A 19,862-nucleotide genomic window follows, 5' to 3' on the forward strand; every position below is an offset into this window, starting at 1 on the left:
TTTTATGAGTCTTAGCAGTCAGAGTGGCAGGAATGTTGTGTTGTGCTGCTGTCTGCCTCAAAGTCAGAGAATGTCAATTTGTAAATAGTTACAGGTAGGTAGCCGTGTTGGTCTGCCGTAGTCGAAATAAAAGAAAAAAATTCCTTCCAGTAGCACCTTAGAGACCAACTAAGTTAGTTATTGGTATGAGCTTTCATGTGCATGCACACTTCTTCAGATACACTGAAACAAAAGTCACCTAGAACCTTATATATAGTGAGAGGGTGGGGAGGGATATTACTCAGAAGGGAGGTGGGAATGGGTGATTGGCTGATAGGTGTGGTAAACCTGTTGAGGACTGTTAACGACTGCAATTGGTCTTACAGGAAAAAGCAAGGGGTGAGATGGCTAAAAATAGCTTTATCATGTATAATGAGATAAGAATCCAATGTCTCTATTCAGAGCAGGTCTCTCCATGGTTTTAAGTTTGGTAATAAGTTGCAATTCAGCAACTTCTCTTGCCAGTCTATTTCTGAAATTCTTTTGTAGTAAGACAGAATGTGCAGAATGTCCTGGGAGATTGAAGTTTTCTCCTACTGGTTCCTCTGTCTTGTGATTCCTAATATCAGATTTATGTCCATTTATCCTTTGGCGTAGGGTTTGGCCTGTTTGTTCAATATAGAGAGCTGAAGGGCACTCTTTCAATTTGTAAATGTTAGTTGGTCTGTAACAGTTTAATCCATGTAAAATACTTTAGCAACTAAAAGAAACATCCACCTGCATTGTATATGTATTTAATCTGAAAGTGCAAGTATATTAAGTAAAAGTTATATGCTCTTTAAACTTTACATGAGAGTGTCTTGCGTAGTTTATATAGGAGGGAAAAGAGAACTAAAGGGTCAAACAACCTAGGGCTGCCTTCTGCATGCTCTGCAGATGGGAACTACAGTCTAATTTCCACACACTATCCATTATGCATTGTCACATTTCTCCAAAATAAAGGAATTTGGGTAGCTTAGTCTGGAAAGGACTATAAGAGGTTCTTTGATAGCCCTTTGCAAATGGCTATCACATAAGTGAGAGAGAAAATTTGTTTTCGCTTACTCTGTAGGGAAGGTCCCAAACAAAAAAGCTAAAATTACAAGAAAAGGATGTTCATCAAAACAGTAGGATGATCTTTCTGATAGTACAAGCTATTTAGACAGAGGAGCAATCTTTCTGTTTTGCTGACAGGAGTGTCAGCAGCTGGTGATTAGTCTGCCATTTCCCTCCCAGGAACCCCCTCTAGATGTTTTGGATGATGACTTCTACCAGCCCCAGCTAGATTTTACTTGCTCATCTTACTTACATTTGGGATTTGTAATTGAGCAATATATTGAAATGGGGTTTAGGAGTCCACCGCCTCCATCATTTTTGTGCTGTGTTGAATGTGGAAAACAAAACTGTATGTTATTGGTGTCGGAATGGAATGCTGATTTAAAGAAACAGGTACATTTTTCTGGAAGCAGAGACTGTCAAGAGGGAGAATAATAAAACCCAAGATGGCAGAAACACCGCTGAATGTCTCTTTGATTGTCGGTATTATGTAAAAATTACTAGACAAGCAGCTGATAGAATTAAGAGCTGGGATGTGTGGTATGTTAAAGGAGATTGGATCAGAGAAATATCAGACTGAAGAATCTACAGGACCTGTGGGAAAGGATGGTGATCCAGGACTGCTTGAACCTGAAAAAGTAAAGTCAAAATGCACAGCGGCAGATGTTGGAATGGAGTGGACATCAACATAGCTGTCTGGAGAATTTGATCAGACAAAGGATGCCATTGTGCTGGAAGAGAAACAACCAGAGATGGCAGAACACATAAATGATGCTGTTGTGCCTCTGGAAGAAATGAATGGAATTATAACCAGAAACATTAATAAACAACTGTAGATGGCAAAGCTGAGAGAGAAATGCCCTTGTGTACAAGCTAAGAAGAAGCTCCCAAAATTTTGGTGATCGACTTGGGAAAATAATTGAAAAAATGGGAGGAAAGTGACTTTTTCTTTTCTCTTTAAACCAGAATACAGAATCATGGCCAACAGCAAATCAGACTGGAATATATGGAATTGGGTATGAATCAATGAAGAGATAACAAATAATTATGGACTATCATACTGTTGGGATTTGTTTGAACCCTTGGAGAGAAACTCATCATACTGGATTGGAAAATGACTATGATTTAACGATAATAAAAATTGAAGAGCTTTGATTGGACTTTTTTGGGGGGGGGAAGGGTGAATGCGAGAGGACTGGTAATGAAGATTGAAAAAATATCTAGCAGATGGAGAAATAGCTGGACAGTAGTACAGCCAGATGTTATCCTGGAGTGCATAGTCTGAATATTTTGAATAACTGTTACATACGTAATTGGCAGACAGAGAACTGGAAGCCCTTCTAATTTCTTTTTCTTTAGTTCTTTTATATCTTGCCTTTCTATGACTTTCCTTTTTCATTATTTATATTTACATTTTGTTTTGTAATTTGAAGTTCTCTATCTTGGATTAAGGAAGATACACATAGGAAAGTGCTAGATCACGGGTAGGTAAACTAAGGCCTGGAGCCTGGATCCGGCCCAATCACCTTCAAATTCCGGCCTGCGGGAGGTCTGGGAATCAGTGTGTTTTACATGAGTAGAATGTACCCTTTTATTTAAAATGCATCTCTGGGTTATTTGTGGGGCATAGGAATTCGTTCATTTCCCCCCCAAAAAAAAATATAGTCCGGCCCCCCACAAGGTGTGAGGGACAGTGGACCGGCCCCCTGCTGAAAAAGTTTGCTGACCCCTGTGCTAGATTGAAGATGAAAGCCCCTGTGTGAGGGGCAGGGCGATCTCCCAGAGTGGGAGGCTAGGGGGAAGAGGAGGAAGCTCCCAAGTGAGAGCTGGGAAGGTTCACTCTTCTGTGTGTGGAATAAGGGTTAAGATTTTGTTTTAATAAATCTGATAGAGAGCTTTATAATTTCCTTTTATTCTTCTCTTATTTTCTTCTTCATTTCATTTCATTTCATTTCCCTATTCCTTCTTTTTATCTTTATTTTCTAGATTAGTGTGACTTTTATTGTATTTTAAGTTGAAAACTGTTAGTAAAAAAGTACAGTATTGAAAAAGCAAAACGAAACATCTGAAGGGCACCAGGCTATCAAAGGCTGGACAAGAGACATAAAGAATTGTTTGAAACAACTTTATTTTTGAGAACCTCTCAGGAAAAATTGTGAAACAACTTCTAGGTTTAGGGAATAACCTGGATCATGTGTCTTTAAGACAAGTTGTAAAAATTACCAACATTGTAATACTAAGGGAATCTCCAAATTAAAATATTATATAATTACATGGATTAGATGGTGCACTTTAATTCAATATACGTAGTTGGATAGCAGTCAAATAGTAGAATTCTACACAAGCCATTTAAATATGTTTTAAAAATTATTTATTTAAGGTGAAAGCTTTTTATTTTTCTGTTATTAGCAGCATTGGCAGTAGAATCACACCACTGAACTAGTGTGCTATTTTGCAAATGAATAAAAATAAAAATAAAACAAACTTGTTTCATAATTTTTTTGTAAAATATTCCAAAGTACTGTTTCTCGTTCTACCATGATATGAGCAGGAAACAATTTCAGAAGCACAGAATCAACATCTAGGTGGAATCCTCCAGTGGAAGAGGATTTTGTTACTAATTTTTTTCTGTATCTATTCCCCCCCCCCCCACACACACTGTAAGTTGCCCCAATGTCAGGAATGGGCAGGAGCCTGAGGAGTGGGCAGAGGAGACAGGATGGGAGGAGGGTGTTTTGGAAATGGGGCCAGTAATTTGTGGAGTTCTGTGCCACCTGTGCAGCAGCTGCCAGTAGTTGATAAATGGGGTTAGAAGCAGGAGACCAGGTGGCCAGAGACAGGGGGAAGGAAACAAGAGAAGAACTGTAGGATGTTCCAGGGCCACGAGAGCATGCAGAACTCCAAGAGAGAGTCATGTTTGTGGAATCCCGTAGGTCACCCCCTCAATTGTTGCCTGGTGTTTGAGCATATCATGTCAGCCAAGGAAGTCTGGAGTGGGTAGAGCTAGGCTGTTGCTCCAACCGTCCAAGATAGGACACAGGTCAGGTGAGAGGTTGCCTAGATAGCTAGTTAGTGGGGAGTGATGTTGTATATCACCTGCACATTGGGAAGTGATGTAACTGAGCACTTCACCAATAAAGAACTGGAAATCCAGTCACTTGTCCTGGTTGGTCTGGGTATGAATCTGAACACCCAGACACACAACTAAATGCATTAAAAACCTAATTTGCTGGATTGGCAGAAGGGATTGCCAAACCCTCTGTGATATGCAGATATTGAGCCTAGTTTTGCAGAAGTCCAGAACAGTTCCTAAAGATGTAAAATAGGGATAGAAACAGAGTATTCTGACTTATACTATATATTGTGGCCAAAAGCAAAGACAAAAGAAGCACCATCTTATGCTTTGACTATATCCTAACTGTTTAAATACAGTGGTACCTCAGGTTACATACACTTCAGGTTACATACGCTTCAGGTTACAAACTCCACTAACTCAGAAATAGTACCTTGGGTTAAGAACTTTGCTTCAGGATGAGAAAAGAAATCGTGCGGTGGCAGCATGGCAGCAGTGGGAGGCCCCATTAGCTAAAGTGGTGCTTCAGGTTAAGAACAGTTTCAGGTTAAGAATGGACCTCCAAAACGAATTAAGTACTTAACCCGAGGTACCACTGTAACAGAATCACACAATCATAGAATTGTAGAGTTGGAAGTCGATCCCCTGCAATGCAGGAATCACACCTAAAGAATCCCTGACAGGTGGTCACCCAACCTTTGTTTAAAAACCTCCAACGAAGGAGAGTCCACAACTTTCCAAGGTAGTCAAACAGCTCTTACTGTCAGAAAGATCTTCCTAATGTTTAGTCAGAATCTCCTTTCTTGTCAATTGAATCCACTGGTTTAAGACCTATTCTCAGGAACAGCAGAATAGAGCACTAATATCCCTTCCCTTGATCTGGACACTACTTCTGTTAAAGCAGTCTACAATAGCACTGGCATTGTGGGTTGCTGCATCACACTGCTGACTCAGAATCACATTTGCTACTCTGCTTGCTTTTATATCAGACCTTGGCCACCTCTGGAATGTAGCCCCTGAAAAGTTGTCTGCAGGGAACAGAGACATTGGCCTGAAAAGGTTTCTATGGTCCTGCCTTGGGGTTTCAGACAGGAGTCTTTCCAAGACCTACCTGCACATTTTTGAAGACAGGAGTGCCTGGTGTGCTCTGGTCTATGGGGTCATGAAGAGTCGGACACGACTAAATGACTAAACAGCAACAACAACCTGCACATTTTATGGACTGAACTTGGAACCTTTTGCATGCAAATCAGCTGTACTGCCATACTACCAATGAGCTACAGCCCTGCATGGGACAGAGCCAAAGCCTTAGTATCTTCTTCAAGTTGAAAAAGCTTCACAGGCTCTCCCTCACTCTCAGATGCCTCCTCCCCTCCCTCCTCCTCCTCTCCCTTTCAATCCAAGTTTTGAAGTAATTGCTTTCAGCTCGTCGTGTGCCAGATGTCACCACCGTTAGACATTCAATCTGTAACAATGAGGGAGACATTAAAAAAAACCCCACCAGTGACTATTAAATATTTATCAAGATTATCTTGCTGACCTTTATTTTTATAACTGTTTGCACACTCACAAGGTGCTGGCAAGAGAGATAGAGAAGGAAATAGCTTCAAATGCACCCACGCCTGTTTTCTGCTCACCATGGTCCCTTTTCCCTTTCCTCTTTCTGAATCCTCCTACTGTTGAGTATGGAAAAAATCCCACCAGGCTGACAACTTGGCAACATCAGAACAGGTTGTACACTAAATGGGAAAGAGCATTAATTACTACTATTACTTTTAGTGAGAACATATTGCAGTAGCAGAGGGAGGAGGCATCGTGTCAGAATTCTCTGTAGGCCTTGAAGAGGCAACATTGCGGTCAGCAAAGCAGGCAGAAGTTTCTTGCTTCTCCCAGATGTTTGGTCCCCCCCCCTTGATGTGCCCTTGAAATAAAGTTCATCCTCCCACCCCATAGCAAAATCCTGCCGTGTTTAAATTGGGGCGCTCTGCCTCTCTTCTCCGTGCATTAAGACTTAAAACTGAGAGAGAACTGGAGAGATTTAAGTTGACCCCTCCCCCTGCTTCTTTCTGGTTTGACCGTCATACCTAATTGAATTGCTTTCAGTCACTGCCAGACTTTGATGACTGCCTTAAGAATAAGGCTGGCAAAGTAACAGAGAATGACAGCTGTTTTTTTGCAGCTGGTTCTAAACTATGGAACAGGTCAATGGGCAAAAATGAACTGGAGCTTGAAAACACGGAAAGCATAAATTTAACTCTTGGCTGTGCACTGCCTGACAGGAAACTTGCAGTCTCTCTCTCTCTCTCTCTCTCTCTCTCTCTCACACACACACACACACACACACACACACCAGTTGGTTAGGTCCCAGAGAGACCTGTGGATAAGAGCAGTGCTTTTCAGATGTGTTGCCAATACTTGCTTCCAGTAGCACTTCATGAAGGAGAAATTTATTCAAGGCAAAAATTGTCTAATTCACACTTTCCAAAGCACAACCATTCCTTCAAAATTTGCACTTCTTTAATTTTTTCAATGCAGTTCTCCAGCAAGACAATGTGCACAAGGGTAAAGTGTACACAAAAATACATATATACATGAAAACAACATATGAAAATGAATTATTTATGGGGAAATTGCTTTGCAAAAGAAAAGTGGACATGCTGGGAGGAATTTACATGAAAATGCTTTAATAAAAATAATTCACAAACTGACATGTAAATGTGAATTTAAGATTAGAAAAAATGAGTTACTGAGCCAGGGTGCGGGGCTGTGGGGAGCAGGGGGAGTCATGTTGGTGCTTCCCATTCATACAGTCCATTTCATTGGGATGTTTAAGGCTTAATGAGGGTTATTTACCTTAGAGTTTCTGGGGGCTTCTAGCCGGTTCTTCTTGCAGGTAGCATTCAATCATGTACCAGCAAATTCAGGTTGCACAATTGAAGTTGATCTGGTGTTCTTGACAACAAATCTTCTCTCACCTTCAGATCACATTTTCTGTCAAATGTGGTACACTGGAAAGTGTGAGATAAAATTTGCTTGATGCAACATCATTTTGACTGTGAGTCCTGAGACCATATTGGCTGTAAGTCCTGGAAGACATGTTCCATGTCTTGCAGGCTCTTTTCCTTCTTGCCTGGGAAGGTGGGTCCCTGACTGATTCTAGCTACAAAAGCTGATGCAAAAGTTGAACAGACTATTGGGCTGAGGTACTGTTTGGTGGGTGGGAGGGAAGCATTCTTACATTTATTGATATTAATTTTTGTATATTTATTTTAGATATTAAGATTTATGTGGAAATTGTTCAGTTTGGTTGTGTACTTTTTGATGTGTTTTATTTATTGTTTATAACTACTTTTGTTATGCTTGTAATTATATAATTTGTTCATGTTACAAGCTGCCATGAGCATGGTTTTAACTATGGAAAGGTGGCATACAAATAAAATTATGTGTGTGTATGTATTCATATATGTATGTATTTAACCTCTCCTCAAAACAAATTGGAATGAATACTCATTAAATAGCTAGTGTCATCCAATGTCTCAAAATGGCACTGCAAAAACACACAACACATAAAACTGGGTGGTAGTGTGGAAGACAGTGGAGAATTGCAGTGAAAACTGGAAGAACAGTCAAAGTAGTGGCAATGGGCCCTTCAAGCATGCTGAGCTTTAGGTGTTGCCTGACGATAAGGACTTAAAAACACAAGAAAGGGTCTGCTAGATCAGGCCAGTGCCATCCTGTTCTCACAGTGGCAAGTCACATGTCCATGGAAAACCCAAAAGCAGAACCAGAGTGCAACAGCAATCTCCCTGCTCGTCAGTCTCAGTAACTGCTATTCCGAGGCATACTGTTTCTGGTAGTAGAGCTAGAACATTGCCATAATGGCTAATAGTCACTGATAAACTTATCCTCCATGGATGGTACCATCTTTCCCCAAAAGTAAGACATCCCCCGAAGAAGAGTTTGGATTTGATATCCCGCCTTTCACTCCCTTTAAGGAGTCTCAAAGCGGCTAACATTCTCCTTTCCCTTCCTCCCCCACAACAAACACTCTGTGAGGTGAGTGGGGCTGAGAGACTTCAAAGAAGTGTGACTGGCCCAAGGTCACCCAGCAGCTGCATGTGGAGGAGCAGGGAATCGAACCCGGTTCACCAGATTAGGAGACTACCGCTCTTAACCACTACACCACACTGTCTCTCCGAAAATAAGACCTACTTCCAGTTTTGCCTCTCGGTGTAATATAAGGCCCCCAAAGCTACCGTAAGGCGACTGACTCCTTTAGACCGTAGCGGTGGGCGCCGCCATGCAGCTCACTGATTGGCCGCAGCACAGCCGGAGCTGTTCAGGCAGTGCAAGGTCTCTTTAAATCAGAGAGCCCGCGCCACCGCCAGGACAAGCTCCCGCCTGCTGCTCGCTCTGCCCTGACGGAGTCTGGCGGACTCACAATTAGACAATAAATGTGTACCGTATTCTTCTTCATGGAAAAATAATACATCCCCTAGGGCAGGGGTGTCCCCCTAGGGCAGGGCCGCATCAGCAGTTTGGTCACCCTCAAAGGGCCGGTTGTATCGGCCTAAAATATTTGAGCAGGCTGAGACCCCCGAAGTTGATGGGCTTTGAAATTTAAATGGGGTGTGTGTGGCATGTGATAAATTATGTGAAGTTCAAGCTGGTCTTTGACCAGTAATAAATTATGATGATGGTGATGTGAGGTGGGGCCTACCTGCTCCCCCCCCCAATATTTTATTCAGGCTGACACCCCTGTTATGAAAGATTACTAAAGTCTGCCCCTGTGGTGATGTATCAAAACATTGTACAGGCCCAGTCTGAGGGCACCTTTACCGGACTGCGTCTTGTGGCTGGGGCTTGTCTGCGCTTTCTCTTCCTTCTCCGCCTGTTGCTGCCTCCTCCCTCTGCCAGGCGCAGGTGGGGGGGGGGAGAGATGTGCCGGTTGCACCCCAGTTTCTGACGGGGGCCAATGCTGCTTGCTCCTCCCTCTGCTTTGCAACACTGCAATATATCGCTACCGTATCACAACATCACTATCACAATGTTGAAAAGTTGGTATCGTCTGCTTTTAGGGGCTGAGGGGCTTACTCAGTACGGACAGGGGCACTCCTAGGAATTTATTGGATTTCAAATTCCTGGATTTCAAATCCCATTGAGGGGGGGCAGGGGCGGACTTTGGTAAGATGGCAACCACCCTGAGTGAGGACAAAATTTGGTGCCCCCCCCCAATAGAATAAATAGGCATCGTTATCATTATTTTGTGCTCCCTTGGCTCGGGGCGGGTGAGGTGCCCGCACGGCCCCAAATCTGGTGCTGGTGGAGGAAGCACATTTCCACGACGGGCCGAGCTGCCCCTGTGGATCCTGCTGCCTGAGGCTGGCAAGCCGAGGCTGAGGGGGGACGTTCGCTTGCCCAGGCGCCGGGCTCCCGTCCACTTGCTCCGGCACGCCCGCTGCAGCCTTGCTGCCAGCAGCCGTCGGGGAAGCCGGCCGGCCGGGCTCCGGGGCTCAGTGGGGCCCGCCGGCAGAGGGCGGCGCTGCGCCTCGCCTGGGCGTGGAAGCCCTGCTGGCACGTTGTTTCCCACGCCGCCCGTCCGCACCGCGCTCCCGCCTCCATCTCGGCTTGCTCCCTCCCGTCCTCCGCCTCCTTGCCTCGCTTGCCAGACTTGCATCCCTGCCCGGCGGCGCAGCGGAGGCCGAGCATGGCGCCAGCAGCGGCTGCCGGGGCGTGCGGAGGAGCGTGCAGCCGGGCAGCTCCGTTCCGCTTGTTGCTGCTGCTTGTGCTGGGCGCCTCCTGGGCGGCACGCCCGCCGGAGCGGCTGCCAGAGACGCGGCAGCCCGCGGGATGAGGCGGGCAGCCTGCGGGGTCGCGCCGGCGGAGGACCTCCGGAGGCGGCCTCTCTGCTCACCACCTCCTTCGTGCTGAAAGGCGACACGACGCACAACCAGGCGATGGTGCGCTGGACGGGCGAGAACAGCAGTGAGAACGGCGGCTACATGGGCCACATGACGAGGGCCTTGTGGTTGACACCCGTGCCCTAGGGCATCTTTGGGAGCAAAAATTAATATAAGACACTGTCGTATTTTCAGGGAAACAGGGTAGGATGACATCCTTTAAAGTCAGCTCAGGCCACTTGGGGACTTGAAGGGTGAGCTGTGGTCTTCCAAAAATCCTACAGCAAAGCAAATTATTTTCCTCCAAGCATTACAGGCATAGCACTGTGGCCATCCAAATACGTTTGCTAAATCTGAAGGGAGGTGAAGAACACGCAGGATCTTTTAGCAATACCAGCTCCCTCCTACTTTGGAGAAGAGCTATAGCTTAGTGGTAAAGCATGTCTTGTGCCTGCAGTAGGTCCCATGTTCTATTCTTGATATATCCAGGTATAGCTGTGGATGTAGATGACCTGAAACCTTGGAAAACCCCTGCCAGCCAGTGCAGGTAATACTAAGCTAGATGGACAGTACAAGGCAGCATCCTATGCCCTTCCTTCCTTCCTTCCTTCCTTCCTTCCTTCCTTTCCTTTTCCAATAATGTTTATTAAGTTTCTTGCAAATATAACACATACTGAAAAACAAATAAAAAATAAAATAAAAAGGGAATGAAACAAATAAAGCAAATAACAACAAAAAATATAACAACAAACACATAAATACAATACAAATTAATAATTGATTAAACGTCCAACCTCATAAACATATTACTTGACTTCCTCTAATCCCTCCCATCTGAATTTCCTTGTAACTAAATGTAGCAGTTTTCCAATTCAAAAACAATATTCCAATTATAGTCAAGTTTCTTAACTTTTCTTAACCTTCTAAATCTCATTTATTTAATTAAATCCTAATTTAATCCTAGGCCTAATTGATACTTTCAGGTAACTTCTAATTTTTAATGTTACAATATCTATTCAAATACTCTTTAAATTTCTTCCAATCTTCTTGATATTCCTCTTCTTTCTGGTCAGGATTCTTCCAGTGCAGTCAGCTAGCTCCTTGAAGTCCATCATCTTCATCTGCCATTCTTCCACAGTTGGTAATTCTTGTGTTTTGCATTTCTTGGCTATTAAAATTCGAGCAGCAGTTGTGGCATACAAAAATAATTTAACATCTTTCTTGGGCAATTCCAAACCTATTATTCCAAGAAGAAAGGCCTCTGGTTTCTTAATAAATGTATATTTCAACATTTTTTCAGTTCATTAGAAATCTTCTCCCAGAAGTCTTTCACCTTGGGACAAGTCCACCACATATGGAAAAAAGGTACCTTCTTTTTCTTTACATTTCCAACAAAGGTTAACACTGTTGCGATAAATCTTTGCTAGTTTTATGGGGATTTGCAGGACTGAAGAGAAAAAGCAAAAGGCTCCTCTGAATCAGAGGAGAGAGGCAACACTATTCTGGTCCTGAGGGTGCTGAAAATGGTCCTGACAGATCCTCCCCCAAGGATAGAACTGTAGCTTCATCCTCCTCTGAGTCAGTTACACAGTTCATGTTCTCTGGGTTGTATGCCATGACACTGGGACAGAAATCCCATGATAAATTTCTATCCTAAAGCCCATGTTGAATGGGCACTCCAGTGCACAGATCCTAAAACACAAGGAAAAATGGGATGCATACACACACTGTGTACAAGAATGTTGTATGCTGCAGAAGTGGTTAGTGGTGGGTTAGAGGGCTTGGGATATAGAGAAAATTTAGTAGTAGGGGGTCAGTTCAAAAAAGTTTGAGAAATGATGAGTTAGGTGTTTGGTGCAAATGTTAAACATAGTGGGCCTGAGTCTTATTATTTGATGCAGCCATTTTTCCCTGTGCAGTGGCAGACCAGGAATCAGTAATCGAAAAAGGGCTGCTGCTGAAATCAATTGCAAAAGCCATTAAGCATATATATATATACAGCAAACTCTCCAGCTGACGCCATTCATTCCTTCTCCTCAACAGCTTGTTGTTCTTATTGGCTCTGATTGTCTGGTTGGGACTCTATATCCGGAAGATCCATTGGCTGCACTCAGGCATGACAAAACCAGTCACCTGTTAAATTTAGATTTCTTGAATCTGCCAACAGCCTGACACGTTGATAAACAGCCGCGGTTTTTAGAAAAGGTTGGGAAAGCTCGCTCACTCTCCGTTAATTGCTTTGTGGTACTGAACCATAAAAACAGCATTGACTCAGTTCTGAGCAATCTCCCCATAACACAGGGGAATGGTGGCTCCTCGTAACAAGATGAAGGGCTCTCCATCACTCTCCAGACGGTGGGGTCAGCTGGCCCTTTGAAAAAAAAAGGCAGTTCAAATTTACTGCCAGCACAGCTGCTGTGTCAAGAGAAAGGAGGAGCAATGGCCACCAGGCCACTGTTAACAAAGAAATAGACTTTCCAGATGGTGACTACCAGTCCATCCCATGATCCATGAGAAAGAAGAGGTGACTACAGGAAGTATTCACTACATTTATGAGATAGTTAAAAGGCAGATTAGGCTTTTGAGAGGCCTTATGGAGTGATGGGGTGATGTAACTTAACAGGTAGAAACATAGAATCGTAGAGTTGGAAGAAGAGGAGTTTGAATTTGATATCCCGCTTTATCACTACCCTAAGGAGTCTCAAAGCGGCTAACATCCTCCTTTCCCTTCCTTCCCCACAACAAACACTCTGTGAGGTGAGTGGGGCTGAGAGACTTCAAAGAAGTGTGACTGGCCCAAGGTCACCCTGCAGCTGCATGTGGAGGAGTGGAGACACGAACCCGGTTCCCCAGATTACGAGTCTACCGCTCTTAACCGCTACACCACGCTGGCTCTGCTTTGGGAAGGGACCCAAAGGGTCATCTATTCAAACCTCCTGCAGGGAATCTCAGCTAAAGCATCCATGGCAGATAGCCATCCAACCTTTGTTTAAAATCCTTCAAGGAAGGAGAGTCCACAGCTTCCCGAGGGAGACCATTCACTGTCGAACAGCTCTTACTGTCAGAAAGTTTTTCCTGGTATGTTTAGTCTACTTCCTTGTAACCTGAAGCCATTGTTTTGAGTCCCACCCCCCAGAGCAGGAGAAAATAAGCTTGTTCCTTCTTTTATGTGACCACCCTTCAGATATTTGAAGATGGCTATCATATCTCCTCTCAGTCTCCTCTTTGTCAGACTAAACATACCCAGCTTCTTCAACAACTCCTCTTAAGGCTTGGTTTCCAGACCCATGATTATCTTGGTTGTCCTCCTTTGCACATGTTCCAAATTGTCAACATCCTTCTTAAACTGTAGTGCCCAGAATTGGACACAATATTCCAGGTGTGGTCTAACCAAGGCATAATAGAGTGGTACTATTACTTCCTTGAAGGGACACGGATGGTGCTGTGGCCAAACCACTGAGCCTCTTGGGCTTGTGATCGAAAAGTTGGTAGTTCGAATCCGCGTGACAGGGTGAGCTCCCATTGCTGTGTCCCAGCTTCTGCCAACCTAGCAGTCTGAAAGCACACCAGTGCAAGTAGATAAATAGGTACTGCTGCAGCAGGAAGGTAAATGGTGTTTCCGTGTGTTCTGGCTTCTGTCACAGTGTTTCGTTGTGCCGGAAGTGATTTAGTCATGCTGACCACATGACCCAGAAAGCTGTCTGTGGACAAACACAGGCTCCCTCAGCCTGAAATGAGATGAGTGTCGCACCGCAAAACCACCTTTGACTGGACTTAACTGTCCAGGGGTCATTTACCTTTTTAAAAATTTATTACATCCCTTGATCTAGATGCTATACTTCAGTTGAAGCACCCTAGAATACTCATATTAAGCTTGTGGTCTACTATGACCCCTAGATCCTTTTCACATGTACTGCTAGTAAGCAAGGTGTTCCTCATCTTATATTTGTGCATCTGATTCTTCCTGCCTAAGTGCAGAACCTTACATTTGTCCCTATTGAGATTCATTTTATTAGCTTGTGCCCAATTCTCCAATCTGTTAAGGTCGTTTTGAATTCTGATTCTGTTTGGATAGGGAATGAGGGGGAAGTAGCTGGTGGCTCTAACCACACCTTTCTTGTCTGTTTGTCAATGAGGACAAGATTGAACTATACATGCAGCAGAATGAGATGGTCTAATCCTGAGCAGGAAGGGTAGGCCATATCACTTCATATTGTTGGCCCGGAAGGCCTGGGAACATGGAACACCATTCCCCTACCCACTGTATTATAATACCCTTCTGCAAGTAAAAGTAAAACACACCAGAAAGTAATGCTATAGCCTAGAACCAGAAGTCTGTCTGAGCACCTCATTTTGTTGCATACTCTCCCAGTGTCCCTATTTTCCAGAGTCAGTCACAGAATTACGGAAGCCATCCCAGCTTCTGATTTGATAGTGGAATGTCCCTATTTCCAACACCAGTGAGCTTGGGGAGGGGGATGAGCTAGCGCTTGTCCTGAGCAGCAACATTTGTGGCAGTGGCAACTCTGAAGGAGCACTGCGTTGCCTCTACATGGCTGCTGCTGTTGGCCTCCCATGGGCAGCTTGTAGCAGCTGCTAGAGAGCAGGTGAGGAGGAGGAGAGGCTGCCACCACCTGGGGGGGGGGAGACCAAAAAATGGGGGGGGGGGTTGAAGATTCTCAGTTGCGGAATGAAAAATGTTGATATTTTCATCTGACCAAAACTGCTGGGCATGTTGTTGCATGTGTAGATTAAGTCTCAGAGCCTGGCTCGCTGATTTCTTCTGGAGATGGACCATGAGACTTGTTGCTTGTGAAGTCACAGAAGATGAGTGTAGAAACAATACAGTTTAATATTCTAATCCAGTTCGCTTGCATAAACAGTTGAAAAGTCTTGGGTTGATTAAGTTGGTCAGTCATGAAAATGTGCTGATGATAAAGCACAGCCTGAACCCAAATGGACCATTTATCAATGTGATACAGACTTTTTGCAAAAAGTGAACAAGTGACAAGTAAAGTGTACTTAGTGGCAATGCACTGATTCATTGCCCCTTAGGGAGTTTCAAACATTTTGAAGGCAGTTTGAGGGAGGTCTGTTGCTCAGTTGTAAAACATCTGCTTCGCATGCAGAACACCCCAGGCTAAATCCCTGGCATCTATAACTAGGGTTGGGATAGACCCCTGCCTGGAATCCTGGAGAGCCACTGCCAGCATACACTCGGAATGGGAACTTCCGGCCCTTTAAATGTCACAGCACAACAATCCCCACCAGCCTCATCCAACACGCCCAATGGAAGTTGAAGTCCATCATCATCTAGTGGTCCACAGGATTCCCACCCATGTTGTAGACACCAGTGAGCAAGAGGGACCAATAATATGCTTCACTATAAAGCAGAATCCTATGCACCTAGTGGTAGATAAACAATCAGACCAAGGTGAGAGATAGTAATAACAATTGGTTATTGTTAGGGTTGATGCGTACCTGAAAGCACATCACTCAGCATCTGATCACACCAAAACTTCCCACACATTGATTCACTGAGAGCAGGGGTGCCAATTTAAATAAAATAGGGGGGGCAAGTAAGCCTCATCCTGCATAATCAATCACAGAATGTGATGCACATATGCTATTTGAATGGCAATGCCCATGAGCTATTCAGCTGCAATTTTAACAGATGCAGGATTTGATCGCCTTAAGGGATGATGGTGTTGTCTCATATGTGCACTCCCAGTTGTTGATGATATTGTGGTACTGTAGTATCAGCCTGTGTTGTCCTGCCCAATATTTGTGAGTTAAAGGGTCACTCACTGGGTGCCGTTGACTGTATAGTAACTGAAATTATTCCTTCCTCACATACAGAGGATTATTGACCATGTTGAAACAGGACTGCAACAGGGTTCTGCAACATATTACTGGTAGTTCTGTCTTCATACGATTTTCAGCAGTTGATGCTCAGAAGGCACAAAATGCAAGGACCTTGCAGAAACTTCAGAGAATGGTAGGACTGAGCATTTGCTGGGTCCCTTAAGTAGCCAAACAATGCACTGCATAGGACACTTTAGGAAGAGACTTTAGAAGACAATTCCCATTCTCCATGCCTCCTTCTTTTGTAGGTTAAGGAGGCCCAATGAGGATACCCCAGCAGGCCCCACCCGATGCCAGCACAATATACAGCCCTTAATAATGCACTGGACTTACTACCCCAATTAAGAGCAAAAACATTTCAGCTTACCAATGCCTTATTTCTGCTCTTGCAAAAAGGATTGGTAACAGAAGCTGAAGTTTATTTAATTAATGCCTGAAATCTTAGTCTTCAGGCAGGATTTAAAAGTTGGTGAATTATTTTTATTGGTTGTTGTTTTTTTAATTCTTGAAATAGAATGGATGTTTGGTTGTTCATATATGATGATAGTACTGAAAATAAATTGAACTTTAAAGTGGTAAAAAAATAACTTCGGGATAACTCAGATATTGGTGGGGGCAAAGGGACCTCAGTCCCCCAGAGCTGGCTCCTATGATGGAGAGATTTCATGGTTCAGTGGCAGAGCACATGCTTTGCATACAGAAAGTGTGGTATAATTAACCTCATATAACCTACATTATAAAGTCAAATTGATGCATCAAGGGGTTAATGCCATAGAGTAAGCTCTCCTGCAAGGCTTAGCTGGATCACTCCCCCTCACCTAGCAAAAAAAGTAATCAAACTTTTTGTTCTCCTCTCTGTCTACCTGAGAAGCTCAGTGTGTAAAGAGGTCTGAGCTGGTTGCTTCAAGCTTAGACTGCATGGCTCTTACAAGCCCTTATTGTGTTCCTATACCAATAATTTAGGAACTTTCATGACTATAACTAAGCCAAGTTTTACTGCCTGTGTTTTCTGACTGAAAAGCACATGAATCTGACCTTTGGAGAGTTTGTAAGCTACGGTAACCATTTTTTAACTTACTAGATGTGTGGTCTTTTTCTATGTTGGGGGAAGAGGGAAGTTTTGTAATTGACAATGACATATTTTAAAGGCCCAACAGCCTATATTTCCATGTTTTACCTTGCTGCATATTTTGTGATTTTTAAATCTCTGCTGGGGTTCTCTCACTAAAGAGTATTTGTCCCAAACTTGGATCTTGGCATTCAGGGAATTCTGTTTTTATATCTTCTTCTCTCCCCCCCCCCCTTGCCATCAATAGCAATTCAATGGGGAAGGGTCACCACACAGTGGTAATCTCATTTGCTTGTAGAAGGTTCCAGATTCAACTCCCAGTATTACCAGGATGAGCTGGGAATGTCCCCGGTCTATGCCCTTCAATGTCCTTGAGCATAAAAAGTTTGGTGCCCCCTGCCCTAGCTAGTGTGCTAATTTACTGCTTTAAAGGAGGAGTTATTGATTTGGTAAAATATATCACCACTCACTTGCAGTCTGAAACGGTACAGTCCATTTTATCTCCCTAGTATTCTGCCACTGCAATCCCAACTCATTCTAGTCCATGTGTAGTAGGGCAGGTTCTATTTAGGCAAATATGCCTTTCCTTTATCAATTCCATCTCTTGGGGAAAATCTTCCCTTTCCGTTCACCTCCTTGATTTCTGTCACCTCTTGGCACCAGAGTCTATAATTCTCCATCTCTCTCCACATTGATGGATAGGTTTTTAATCTCCCCTCTGTCCTCTCTGCCACTATGCCAGGTCAAAGACTGTTTAAAGGCCTGGCAATTAAACCAGATAAATAAAATCACATTGCTTATAATTACTGGGGACAATTTGGTTTAATTAGATGTTAAGCTAGCTCGCCTCTCTTCTTTACAGGCCCAGATAAATACCTGAACCTTACATTGGAAGGCGGTCACTTGGAAGCTGTTACGGCTTTGTTGCTCTTTGTGTAATTAATGACCATTAAAATCACTAATTAGGTCGTAAGTTTTAAATAAGTTGCTCTAATTATCACTGGGTGCACAGTGAACTGATTCACTGTGGACAAGGCCTTCAAAAGATGAAGAATGCCATTCAGCGGCTTTGAGGGTTATTTCAACTTCACTATTTGTAGGTCTGCAAAACAAGAGAGTCTGTGTTAGTAAGCTATTGCAGGGATGATTTGCACAGTTCCTGGGTGAGACACAGGAAGTAAGGCACTTAAACAGTGTCAAGAGGGGTAATGCAGTGTGCAAGGTGGAATTTAAATGCTGACTGAGGAAGGGGAGATAACTGAGGATTGCCAGTAGTCTTTGTGTCATTTCTCTAGCTCTTAGCTGGGGACAACAATGGCATAGCATGTGGCAGGGCCAGAGGGGCAGTTGCCCTGGGCACAAAATTGTGGCAGTGAAAAATATCAACACACGGTGCTGCCTCAATACAGCTGTGCACTTTTGTCACTGGGCTCCATTGAAAACAGCTTCTCCATGAGAACCAGGAAGTGACCTCTCCAGACAACAGAACAACTCTTCTTTTCTTATGTCTGCAGCAGCACTCTCCTGGGTGATGTGGGCGCCATTAGGCAGTTGAATGTCCATGCATACTCAGTCTGTTTTCCTCCCTTCCTCCCACCCACCACTTCCGCCCCGCCCCAGTGCTGACAACTCACACTGTGCCACTGGGGGACAGTTTTGTGGCACTCTCTTAATGCTTGAATGAGAAAACATTGAGGAAGGATCATGGTGGTCCAACACCAACACCAGTTGGCTAATGGCACACACCCAGCACCCTCCTGTAGCTGAACATTGTAACAAGCAAACAATATTTCAGGCAAGCTAATTTGTCATTACTAAACCTTCCATATACCTTGGCAAATGTTCATCAGAAATATTGCACATAGACTCTCTTGGAGAACTGAGGCCCAACTTGCAACATCTAAATTAGTAGCTCTTCAGCAAGGACACACAAAAGCTGTTGGAAGAGCCAGTTCATATTACTGGCACCATTATAATGATGGGTGAGAACAGCAGAGATGGCAGAGGGGAACAAGTATTCATAATTGGTTTAATTCACACTGCAATGGGGATGGCTATGTGTATTGGTGAAAGGGTTTGATTGGAAGACTCCACTGAAGCTAAATTAAAAGCAAGTTGAGAATTAACCAATGTTGTTTTCTGCTAGCTAACTTGTGAGTGTTTAACCTTAGATCAGGTGATTAAGGTAATGAATTGTAAATCATTATGAAGGAAGTTGCCTTTGGTCTTTGTTCTCAGACTCTATGGGAGTAAGAATGTAAATGAAGGTCTCCAGGTAAATAGCCTCAGGTATGATGCAGGCTGGAATGCAGGCGGTGGGGAGAGTCAGCCTTCTGCTTCTAGGTCTTGCGTATTTCATATTTTGTAAGATGCTAAGCCTATGCCTTGGACTAGTATATGTCTTAAGGAACTGTTTGGATTATCATTTGATGTTTCTGTTTTGTTTAGAAGAAAGTGCTGCAAGTAAAGTTTTAATGACACTTATGGCAGTGGTGGAGTTTCAAGCTCCGGCACCAGGGGGTGGAGAGCAGGCAGGGGTGGGGCTGGCACATGTCCCAGGGGTGTGGCACGCTGCCTGCAGGGGCATGGCGTGTGTCCTGGGGGCGTGGTGCACCACCTGTGGGGCATGGCATCCAGCGCGGGTAAGGGGGCAGCTGCAATGGAACCCCACCGGGATCGCACTGCTGGGGGCAGTGCGCTCCCCCGCACTCCTCTTCCTGCACCAGTGATTTACGGGCCTTGACAATGTTTTATTTCTGAAAAGGACTCAGTTTTCATGCAACCAGTCTCTTCAAACTGCACAATATTAATATCTACATCAACAAGATGAATAGGTCATCATGGCAATGGAGGCCTGCATCTCATCCTGCCTTAACAGGAA

The 19,862-nt window shown here is 43.9% G+C and overlaps 1 long non-coding RNA gene across 1 annotated transcript; it reads left to right on the forward strand.

Annotated features, from left to right (window-relative positions):
• The first annotated feature begins 10 nt into the window (after positions 1-10).
• Positions 11-17,880, forward strand: LOC309334327. Its single transcript, XR_014153041.1, has 4 exons — positions 11-94; positions 11,348-11,412; positions 15,907-16,045; positions 17,844-17,880. It is a non-coding gene; the product is annotated as an uncharacterized lncRNA (long non-coding RNA).
• The last annotated feature ends 1,982 nt before the right edge of the window (positions 17,881-19,862 follow it).

This window comes from Podarcis erhardii (genome assembly GCF_964252035.2).
Source record: "Podarcis erhardii genome assembly, chromosome: Z".
Lineage (NCBI taxonomy): Eukaryota > Metazoa > Chordata > Lepidosauria > Squamata > Lacertidae > Podarcis > Podarcis erhardii.